Below are 12,543 nucleotides of genomic sequence, written 5' to 3' on the forward strand. Positions count from 1 at the left end.
GAAAAATTCATATAAAATGGTGCACAAGAAATGGAATAGGAATTTTCTTCTATCAAAATTTCTTAAATCAATTTGCATCTCTCAAGAAAAAAATGCTCGTATATTTATTTCTTCAAGAAAATTTACAGCAAAAGCAAAGTGCTTTATAATAAAAAATATTTCTTGTGATTTTTCTTGAGAGCTGACTTTAGGATACAGTTTGTATTTCAGGTTATTAGCTTTAGGGGGGGTTTGAACCCCGAAACGCACCCCTTGTGTGCGCTAATGATGGGAGCTATAGGTTATAGTTACCCCAGCTTTTTAATTTTCACTGTAAGTTTTATGTTGATAATTATTGAAAACAGTGCGGAATTTCATGTTCCTAGCTATGTAAGGAGTTATAGCGAAAAATTGTATATTATAATTGGTGCAAGTACTGCAAAATTTCATGTTCCTAGCTGCATAAATGGAGAAGTTATAACGGAAAATCTCATATCTCAACAATCAGTTGTATGGGAGCTATATGTTATAGTGGTCCGATTCTTCCGGTTCCGACAAATGACATTATAAAAATACACCCACCTACCAAATTTTACCCGGATATCTCGAAAGCTGAGAGACTAGATTGCATACAAACAGACGGACAGACGGACAGACGGACATGGCTAAATCAACTCAGCTCGACGTTCTGATCATATAAGTATACATTTTAATGGGTCTATCTCTTTTTGTTCTGGTACTTACAAACATCGGACCAAAGTTATAATACCATTTCATGCTCATGAAAGGTATAATTATTGCATACTTTCATTTGACCATTCAAAACTTATTTGTTTATCCATCGTTTTTCATCGCTAGTAACTTGCTTTTTTGGCAAAAGAACAGTTCTTATAAATTTTATATTCTACATTTCTTATAAAATTTTGCAAAAAATAGGCTTTGTGGCATAGCGAATAGCCATTGGCATTAACAAGTTTTGTAGGAAATTGGTATTCAACTTGTAAGTGATACATATACATTTATATATATATATATTAAGGTATATATGCGCGCATAATAGTGATTACCGTTAAGAACTTTAGTGAGTAAGCAACAAGTTTTAATAAAGCTATGTTTTTAGTCTTAAGCCGACCAGCGCCGTGTTTATTATTTCCCGAGCTTTTCCGCATACATATCAGTTTGGCGACGAGTTTGACTCTGAAAACCACGTGTGTAGTTATATAACTCCAAAAAGTTTAAGACCCTTCAGTTTCAAGTTTAATTATTTACTATTGGTGACGATTTTAATTTATATGTGAACAGATTGAACCACTTGCTATCGTTAAATAAATTAACTAAAAACGCGGATAAAGTATCATTTTTAATAAGCTTGGGCGGCATCGATCTGTATAAAACTCTCAAATCGGTTTTGGCGCCGAAAACAGAGGCGGATCATTTAATTTAAGGAAGATCATTTAAATCCGAAAAAGAACATTTAGGGAGTTCACAGGGTGTCGTAAGTGTCGTATTGTCGTATGTCATAAAGTTTTTAAAGGCTAAATAAATGTTTATAGCACTTGAAACCACAACCAACAATTTGTTTAGAGGTGTGAATTTTTATAATACGACTTTTCTGGTAGCTTCGAAATCCCTTAAATAGAGTTTTAGCCGTTTAAAGTTTTCGACATACAACAATACGACAGTAAACAACACCTTGTGAACTCCCTAATTATTTTTGAGTGTTTTAAGTTTTTTAAGCGGCAACAACATGCATCAGAAAAAATTTCTGATTTCATTGACTTTCGGTGACTTTTTGAATAGAGCATTGCTAATAAAATTTGTTTGCGGACTTTCGAATGAGTATATACAAAACCGGTTATTGGGTGAGAGTAATTTGGATTCGTTTGAAAAAGCATGTCAACTAGCGCTGGCAATTGAAACGACAACCACTAGTATGGAGGCAATGAGAACAGGTGCAGTCCACAAATTGACTCGGGAAAAAGAACGCAAAGAGGACAACGTAAGGAGAAGAACCAGGGAATGCAGAAATGGCAGCGAACGAAGAGACAAATCTCGTGGGCGAAGTGGTACACGGAGCAGCACTGTAAAATGTTACTACTGCCAGAAAATGGGACATATGGAGAGAGAGTGTTGGACGAAACAAAGGAATAGTCAAAGTTACAAAAATAAGTATAGAGAAAAAAGTGTAAATAAGTCAAAAGATAAAATTAAGGCCCTTAATTATACAGAAGAAAGTTGTGAAGACGCAGATCACGTAAATTATTTAATAAACACAGTAAATGATGTATTAAGTTTCTCTGTATGCAATTCAACAAAACCTCTTCAAGTGAAAGTTAAAATTTGCGAAACTATGTTTAACATGGAAATAGATACGGGAGCTTGCATTTCTGTGTGTCATATTTCCGATTACTCTGAATTTTTTAGTCACATTGAAATGCAAACTGCTAAGAGGAGTCTTAAAGTTCTGACTGGGGTAAATGTTGTTGTAGTGGGTGAGATTAAAGTAAAAGTTGAGTTCTGCAGCAAAATAAATGAGCTAAAATTGGTGATATTAAATAGCGAGACGAGATTTAACCCGCTTATGGGCCGAAATTGGCTATCTGTTCTAATGCCGAGGTGGCGTGAAATGTTTTATAATAAAAATAGCCTAAAAGTTGAGAAGGAACATTTCTCATTTGATATTGACAAATATAAAATATTGTTCTCGAAAGAAAGTACCTCAACTATTACAGGGTTTGAAGCAGAAATAAATTTAAAAGATGATCACTACCCAATTTTTGCCAAAGCCTATCCGGTTCCTTTCGGGTTGAGGAAAAAAGTTGAGGATGAGTTGGATAGGTTATGTGAGCAAGGGGTGCTAATACCAGTAAACAGGAGCAAATGGGCGAGTCCAGTAGTAATCGTGAATAAAGGAGATGGCTCTATAATATTGTGCGTAAATTGTCGAAGAACTATCAATAGATTCGTTGAAATGGAACACTTCGTGATTCCCCGCATTGACGAAATACTCGCAAATCTGGCTGGTTGGAAGATTTTTTGTAAATTAGACCTCACAGGAGCTTATCTTCAAGTGAGGGTGTCCGAACAATCGAAAGAATTACTTACTATTAATACCCATAAGGGCTTATTCCAATTCACAAGGTTGGTATACGGGCTCAAAACCGCTCCACAGTTGTTTTCCAAAATAATATGTGAAATTTTGAAGGGACTTAAAAAGGTACAAGTATATTTTGATGACATTCTGAGTGGTGGATCTGATTTGGAAGAGTACAAAAAGAACCTTTACGCTATATTTTACAAGTTATTAAATTTTAACGTAAAAATAAGCTTGGACAAGTGCCATTTTTTTAAAAAAGAAATAAACTATCTTGGGTATTCCATTAATGAAGATGGTATAACACCATCTAAGATAAAAGTTGAAGCAGTTGTGCGTGTTCCGGCACCAACCAATAAACAGCAGCTGAAGTCGTATTTGGGCATGGTCAATTATTACTGTCACTGCATTCGTAATTTGTCGTCCGAGTTATTTTTGCTTCATGAGCTGACGAAAAATAATGTTAAGTGGAGTTGGACAAAGCAACGCCAAGAAGTCTTTGAGCGAAGTAAGCAACTAGTTGTTGACATTGGAGTGTTAGCGCATTACGATCCATCGAAGCCGATAATAGTTTCGTACGACGCGAGTCCCTATGGCGTAGGAGGAGTATTATCTCAGATAATAGATGGTGAAGAGCGACCAGTTATGTTTTCTATTAACTATTCGCAATTGCATCGAGAAGCATTGGCGATAATAGTAGCAGTGCGGAAATTTCATAAATATGTATACGGCCTGCACTTTACTATTGAGAGCGACCATCAACCTCTTAAAGAAATGTTTTCATGTAGAAAGGATCTGCCAGCTGTTGCGTCAAATAGGCTTCAGAGGTGGGCAATTTTTCGTCAATGTATGATTACACAATCAAATATAAGAAGGGCTCACAAATGTGTCACGCGGATGCGTTATCCAGATTACCATTGCAGGAAAGCACAAACGATGACACCGATAGCATAAATATTTTCAATTTAGTACATGATTTGCCTCGTGAAATTGAAGCTGTTTTCAAACACTTGCAAAATGATGAAGTATTGAAAAAAGTATACGAGTTTGTGGTAAATAGTTGGCCGAAAACTGTCGAGAAAAAGTTTTTGAATTATTATATAAAGCGTATGTCGTTGGGAACGGAAAACGGATGTCTATTTTATGGTGAGCGCGTGGTAATCCCAAGAAGTTTGGTACGTCAAGTTCTGCATCTATTACATAGTGAACACATAGGAATTGTGCGGATGAAAGCTTTGGCAAGAACGTATGTATGGTGGGCAGGCATAGATTCGGATATCGAAAATTTCGTGAAAAATTGTATAGCATGTGCCCAATGTCAAAATGTTCAGAAACCCTTATTAACTTCATGGCCTAGTCCTTTATATCCATTCGAACGCATTCATATCGATTTCTGTAAAATCGACGGTGCTACCATTCTAGTTATTTTTGATACTTATTCTAAATGGAAGTAGAAGCAAAAGTGTTAAAATCTACAAATGCCCAAGTCGTTGTAGAAGTTTTGCGTACATTTTTTGCCATATTTGGATTACCTAAGCAAGAAGTTAGTGACAATGGGTCTAAACATTTTCTTGACTTTTGTAAAAGCAATGGCATAGAATGCTTAAAGTCTCCGCCATATCACCCTCAATCGAATGGAAGTGCAGAGCGTGGAGTACAAACTATTAAAAGCGCATTGAAGAAGTTTCTATTAGACCCAAAGACTAAAGCTAAGGGCCAATTTCACAATGCGTAGTTAACTCAGAATCGGGAGTTAACTACAGAATTTTGTACTGAAAATCTCTAGTTAACTGTCGATTCTGAGCTAACTACGCACTGTGAAATTGGCCCTAAGTCATGGAATTTCAAGATAAATAACTTTTTGTTAAAGTATCGATCCACGCCAACTACAACAACTAATTCCACTCCAGCTGAGCTTGTCTTTAAGTATAAACCGAAAACTCTCTTAGATCTCTTAAACCCCAATATTGCTAAGAGTCGTAAACTAAATGAGGGAAAAGGGAAAAAAGAGAATACTATGTTACATAAAAGAGAAAAGAATTGCAAGAAGAAATGTTATAAGACACAACAGACTCTAAAAGATATTGTAAAATTAAATCAATTTAAACCGAATGACACAATTATGTATAGAAATGTTCTTAATAATTTTTGTAAATGGGATGTAGGAATGATTGTTAGGAAATTGAGTAGTGTTAGGTATCTTATAAAAATAAATGGCAAAACTAGAGTTGCCCATTTGAATCAATTGAAAAAATATCAAGGCAAAGTAGTCAGATTTAATCCCACTATTATTACGTACAAAAGATCAAGGGATCGAAAAAGACGGCGTAGTGAAGACTCCAATGCTGAGCCAGTACTAAGACGATCTGAGCGGTTAGGAATAAAATTAGATAATGTTTAATGCGAATGTATACTTAATTTTTTGGTATTGAATATATAGACATATCTATAGGTTTATTTGGTTTCTATTGTAATCTATTTAGTAATCGATGGAGGGATGATATGTATGTCTATACATATACATTTATATATATATATATATTAAGGTATTTATGCGCGCATAATAGTGATTACCGTTAAGAACTTTAGTGAGTAAGCAACAGGTTTTAATAAAGCTATGTTTTTTAGTCTTAAGCCGACCAGCGCCGTGTTTATTATTTCCCGAGCTTTTCTGCATACATATCAGTAAGGACCGCCGTCTCCGATAAGTAACTAACAAAGTATGATTTTTATCCGTTTTTTCATGCTCGCACCTACGCCTTTAAAGCGTCTGGCAAGATGAAGGAACTATCGAAACGGTCTGGCAAGTGAGGAAACATCATTCGATAGTTCCCCAAGGGACATATATATAAAAATCAGCTTTTATACTATGACGAAAGTATAACTTAAATTGTTCATGGTTTAAGGGTGTCTGGCAACCAAGGAGCCATGTTAAGTGTCTGGCAATGAACGACGTAGTTTCTAATGTTATTGCGAGTAAAATATATAAAAACTGACCTTTATACTATCACGAATTTGAGGTGGTATTTTATACACCTTTACTACCTGGAACCTGCCAAAGCCACCACTATCCAAATTTCATAGTCTGGGTTTGTTATTCCCTGTGTTGGGGGCATACATAGAGAAGCTTTCAGCCTTTATAAAATAACGAAGGTCTGGCAGTCGCGGGCTCTTGGGCTATAATACAAATTCGAAAATATAACAAAAAAAGTAAAAATTGAAGATTAAGTACATAACTTCAACATTTTGAAAATTCAGTGAATTCGAAAAACTGATAGGCCTATTTAAATAACATAATACTTCGAGCGTAGCACACTGCTAAAATTTCAAACTCAAGTGAAATTTGACACACTTTTTCCATGAATTAAAATTTTCAAAAGCATCCATTCATTAGGTTTGTTCCCCAAGCTTCTCGAAGTCACTTCGAGTTACATATACGCGCTCCGTAAGTAAGTTTTCGAGTTTCTTTGATATACGCTCACAGTTTGAACTCGAGTTTTTCTACAAGTAGCTTGTGGGACAAACGTATTATATATTCTTGTAATGATATTTCACTATATTCAGTTGAATATTATGAAAATACATGTTACACAGTCTNGGGGGGGGGGGGGGGGGGGGGGAGGGGGGGAGGGAAATTTCCCCTACCTGGGTTCGCCACTGATAGACCATAGCGAGTTTGGTTGTACCTAATTGAGTTCATTCGTTTCTCCACTCGCTAACTGTTGGCGAATCAATGACGGCTATAGTAAAAACATGTGCACCCACTAATATAACATAATTTCCATATACTTTAATACATATATATACATAGTATTGAAATGGATGCCATGATATATTAGGGAAGCATAAGTTATGCTGTTTTAATTATACGTATTTAATTTTTATATTGCGCTATTTTGCCCTTACCAGAAAGTTTGGGAAGTTTAGGAATATTTCAAGACCAGGGTAAACTCCTGTAAGAACAACTACGCTGACCTAGTGACCGATGTGGCGGTCGCGGCATCAACCTTCTTAACATCGGATACAAAGTTTTATCGAGCGTATTGAGAGAAAGGCTGAAGCCCGCTTGTTGTTGTGCGTTATAACTCCTCCTGTTAAGCAGGTACGAATTTTAGTACTACTTTTCTTCATCATGAACACTGTTAACTTTGTCTTTATGTATGAAGTTGGAGGCCAAACCACATATCTGAATAATCAGTTGTATGGGAGCTATGTGTCAAAGTGATCATATTTCGATGATTTTCAGAATTAGTTAAAGAAGTATTAAAAATTATTCATGTGTAAAATTTGTGTAAAATAACTTCAAAACTGAGGAAGTTATTTATAAAATAGTTAACGTTTAATCAAATTTTCAACTACCGTTATCTCGCAAACCGACTTTTCGACTTTCAAAATCTTTGCTTAAAATTTTCAACTTGCAAAGCGTAATTTGAACCCAGCTTATTCTTTTATTTTCTATTTCAGCGACCCAAATTTTTATTCCCCGTCTAACTTTTGAAGCACTTGATAAAAATGAATTATACTTATATTTATCGATTTATTAATAGATTACGAATAGAATCATATATAAAACATAGGTGTGCCCATAAATTATAAAATGAAACTTTTTGTTTTGAAAGTGTTCCTGTTTTTTAGATTTGCCCATATACATATATAAATATGTACACACTATACGAGACTTTTGAATTATCGTCACTAAAATAAAGGCGCGAGCTCAAACGTTGACGGCGAAAAAAGACGCGTTAAAATATTTGACGGTGAGAAAAGACGCGTAAACTTATTTTCGCGGTCAACTATGTTTGCGGGTGTAACAGTATGTAAATTCCCTAAAGAGCTTTTGGGGAATGATGCTGAAGTCAAAGTCCGCCGTCAACTATATTACGAGTCTTTCTTCGCTGAAGTTTTTCTTAACCCTAGAATACTAACTTTCGCCTGTGAGGCGGAACGAATTCGGTTTCCGCGCGATATTTCAGGAACGCTTTTAATGATCAAAGTAAACGTTCGCGCCAACTCAGCTTGGCGCTGTACGAGGCTGTTAGCAAACGCACATTGTACAGTGGCCTTGCGCGGCTGAGTTCCACGCCCTCTTGACGCCTGGCAGGCGAACGTTAGTAGTAAAAGTAATTTTGTTTGCTGTACTTATTGCAGTTTTTAACATGTTTGCTGGCTATTTTCTGTTTTGAACTTAATTTTTTTTTGTTACTTTTCGAGGGGGGTTCCTATGAAGAACAAGTTCTAAAATGGTTGGAAGACATATCGTTGAATGGAACCGATAGTGGGAACAATTTGGAAGAAGATTTCAGTGAATGCGCCTACATGCGATACAAAAAAGTCGATTTCATTTTTAAGTACAGGTCACAATAAAAAAGATAAACAACTAATTCCTTTTAAGTGTGAAAGTAAATACGAATACCTTTAAGATAATTTATGGATTGTTTGAGTGCGTTCGCTTTTAAATGTTTTTTTTTTTAATTTTTTAAAATGACCCCTTTCAAAAAGATTATAAAATATGTGTTATTTTCAATACGAATTATTTTTATTAATATTAAAAAAATTATCAAATTATTTTATTTTTTTACTTTAAAAACATATGAAATATGTTTAGGCCATTTTTAAACAAATTTAAGGTTTTAGAAAGACAGAATTTGTACTTTTTTTTCAAAGTAGCCTCACAGGCGAACGTTAATATTAAAGGAATAAAAAAAGGTTAGTATTCTAGGGTTGAGCGTCTTTTTTCGCCGTTAAAACACCAGCGCGCTTTTTTCGTGTCTTGTGACGTTATCTCTTTCATTGTATTTTTCGCCTCAATTTTTGCAAGTTTTGGAAATCTCGACCGATTTTCGTTAAAAGCATTTTTTTAAACTAGGTTTTCCTATGTAGCGCATTAGTCAGACACATTCTTTTTCAGTTTCTTTCAATTGAAATCAGTTTACGAGATTTTTAGTGAAATTCATGTGTATCAACCAACCATAGTTTAAGCAAATGCATCAAACCACATTTTTACATATTTAACATAAAACTATACAACAACAAATGCCTTTTAACATGAAATCCGAAAACCCTCTCCCCCTTGCAAACTTTCATCAACCGCTCCGTCTTATGGGTGTTCATACATATTGCAAATGCATTATGATTAATTGCTTTACTGATCGAACTCATGAATTTTGCCAATTTATAAAGCATGTTTTCACTGTGGCAATGGTCAAAGCTGAATGTACTTTATAAATTTCTAGCCTACCAATGGGAATTCTGTATACGCGAGTGTGTGTTAGTGCTAAAGCTCAGCATTGTGTGCATTCCATGCAATTTCCAAACACTAAAATGTGAAACGTGTAGAATTTTGGAGAATTATTACCCAAAATTGATTGTAATTAGGCGGCTGGTTGGTGCTACGATATCGCCATTTGATCGGTGAAATTGTCTATGTATTGCATGTTACCCAGCAAACCTTTTTTATAAGCTTTTATTTAACTTGCACATCCATTCCAATCGATTTTAAACTAACTTTGCGACAAGCTAACAGCAAACGTTCAGCATAATTCCAATGACGATGACAATGCAATTTAGAATATGTCGCACACTGTCTTCAAAAGAGTCACAACTCAAAATTTGGCGTTTTTAAAATTATGCGCTAAAAATGTACACAGAGCTTTTATTTACCTTTCAGACAAAAAAACAGGAGCAAATTTTTGTTATAATTTGTTAAAAGGTAAAGTCGCCCTTGCCCATATGATTAGCATGTGCTGCGAAATAGTTTTTCGCATTTTCTGACGAACGTATTATTTTGAGTTGTGACTCTTTTGAAGACGATGTGCGATGTATTGATTGATTGGCCATGATATTAAGGTGGGCCAAACTCAGTAAGAGTTATGGCTAACAGAGTTCAACTTGCAAATACTGCAAAAAACTCTCTAAGTTCTTTATATCTGCTGGCGTAGTAGTACAGTTTCCGGCCCTAGTATGATGGATTCTATTGATTTCTTTAGTAAGTAATATACCGCATATTACACTGGTTTACAACAATGTATGACACTATCCAATTTCTATGTAGAATTGCTCGGTGATTCCGAAAGTCGAATTAAACTTTTTTCTATGGATACGATTTCGAGATATTTCCAATTTACCGTTATTCAGCTAAAAACAAACAATGTTTCCACTTAATCACGTATATCTTGCGAACTAATTTAACAATCTTAAAATAGGATACGACAAATCAAAGCCATCTCCATAAACCATATAAACATCACTTTCACGATAGGACTGATAGTTTCTGACAAATTGATTAATCATTAATTAGTAATCATCATCAAAAATTTAACTTTAGCAGAAGAAAAATTAAAAATATAACAGGTTCTGTGCCAAATTTTTGCATTTGTGCCAAAGCCTGTTCTCTTATAAAAAAAAAATACAAGTTGCTAATGAAGGAGAGCGAGTGATAAATAAAGAAGTAATGAGTGGTCAAATGAAAATACGCAAAGATTTTTTGTATGAAAAATGAGCAGGAAAGAAAGCTACTCATACGCCACGTACACCTAAGTAGCACGCTTTTATGTTCATAATCTGATCTTGAAAAAGTTTAATGGGCTATAGTTTTCAAGCAACTTGGGTTTAGAAGTGTCTTCCTAATCTTCATTTTCACTGCTAGACTAAGCGTCCATCGGTATTTGGTGATTAATCCATGAAACCTTGAGTTATACTTCAAAGATTGGTACAGGAATTTCTGCAGTATGTGGACAAAGGCCGTTAAAAGTTGAACCATAGCTTAAGGCTTTCATATCCTCCCACATAGATAGGTGTAAATATTGCAACAATTAATTGTTTTACAGAGGCTCACAAATGTCAAGAAACGCGTTTTTACGGCACCTTTAAACCTAAGTTGGTTGAAAATGAGAGCCAATTTAATAATGTTAGGGTCAGATTCGGATTCTGCGGGAAAAATTCTTTAAGGATTAGCTGTAATATTTTAGTCAACATAACACTGTTTAAATTTTGTTGACCTGTGTAACAGATTCGCACTTACACAATTTGCGGCATGCGCGTTTATGTTGTCACACAAATGGGAGGGACCTACAGTTTGTATTTCCAATTACACCTTCGATTTACATAATTCGCCATACAAAATGAGAGCGAATTACTTTATTGGTTGGTAATACAGATACAATTACCATGCGAATTACGAACAAATCGCTGTCTTCACTAATTTTTATGGGAAATTTATCGAAACTAGATCACAAATCAAATCTGCTATAGGGATCTGAAGAGGGAAGCGAGACGTATTTGCCGCAATAAGAAGAGAGCGGCCGAAATACGTGAGTGCGAAGAGCTTGAAATGCTAGCCGACAGGAAGAATGCCCGAAAATTCTACCTGAGAGTTCGGCGACTTACGGAAGCTTTCCTGTAAGAACAACAATGGCGACCTAGTTACCGATGTTCAGAACGTACTTAAATTATGGAGGAAACACTTTTCCACCCTACTGAATGGTAGCAGCACGGAAAGTTGTGGAGAAGAAGAACTTGAGCCCCCAGTCGATGATGACGGAGTCGATGTTCCTCCGCCTGAATAAGACGAGGTACGAATAGCAATACCGCGGCTGAAAAACAACAAAGCTACTGTAGCTGACAGCCTGCTAGCTGAGCTATTCAAGTACCGTGGCGAGGAGTTGATAAGCTGCATTCATCAACCCTTATGCATTAAGCTGGCATTTCAGGGTACTATTTTATATATATATAAGGAAAATTTGAAAGTTAGGGGGGGGAGGCTCGAGCACCCCCCTGCCCCTACCTGGCTACACCCATGGCTCTGAAAGTATTCAACTCGGAGTCCGCTGGTGGTAGCAGAGGAAGAGGTGGAAAGACCAGGTGGAGAAGGGCTTGAATTCACTTGGCATTTCCAACTGGCGTCCAAGCATAAGCAGCCATTCGTAGGGCATGGCTCAGCCCGCGTGACCGCTGTGCATTGATACGCGACACTATTACTACGTTTATACGCATGCATAAGTCGCTTTAATTCATTTCGTCGCGATTCAAAACATATGTATAAACTGAATTTCAATTCGCTTTGAAAGAGCGAAGTGTTTTGGCTCACACTCCATTTCAAATCGGTAGTTTATTTCTCCAGACAGTTATACTACGTTTATACGCACAGAATTATCAACTTAATTGAAAGCGCATTGACACCGTACACATTTCGCTCTAGTGTTTATACTTACGGCTTTATATGGGCATCAAATTAACCGTCTTTAAAAGCAAACAAAATAAGCTGTTTTCATTTGACATTTTATAAGTTAACATAATGGAAAGTGATAAAAATCTAGTTTTATTCGGCATTATAAAATCGTGGCAAAGAAAAAGAACGATTATTATTAATCAGCTTTTAAACACTGATGCGATTATTTGGAATTTGAGCGGAACAGCTGATCTCCAATTCGCTTTGCGTGAGAGCGGTGTTTTTACACTGTATACATAAATGA

Source organism: Rhagoletis zephyria, unplaced genomic scaffold (genome assembly GCF_001687245.7).
Source record: "Rhagoletis zephyria isolate East Lansing unplaced genomic scaffold, Rhagoletis_zephyria_1.1 Rzeph_scaffold_00451, whole genome shotgun sequence".
NCBI lineage: Eukaryota > Metazoa > Arthropoda > Insecta > Diptera > Tephritidae > Rhagoletis > Rhagoletis zephyria.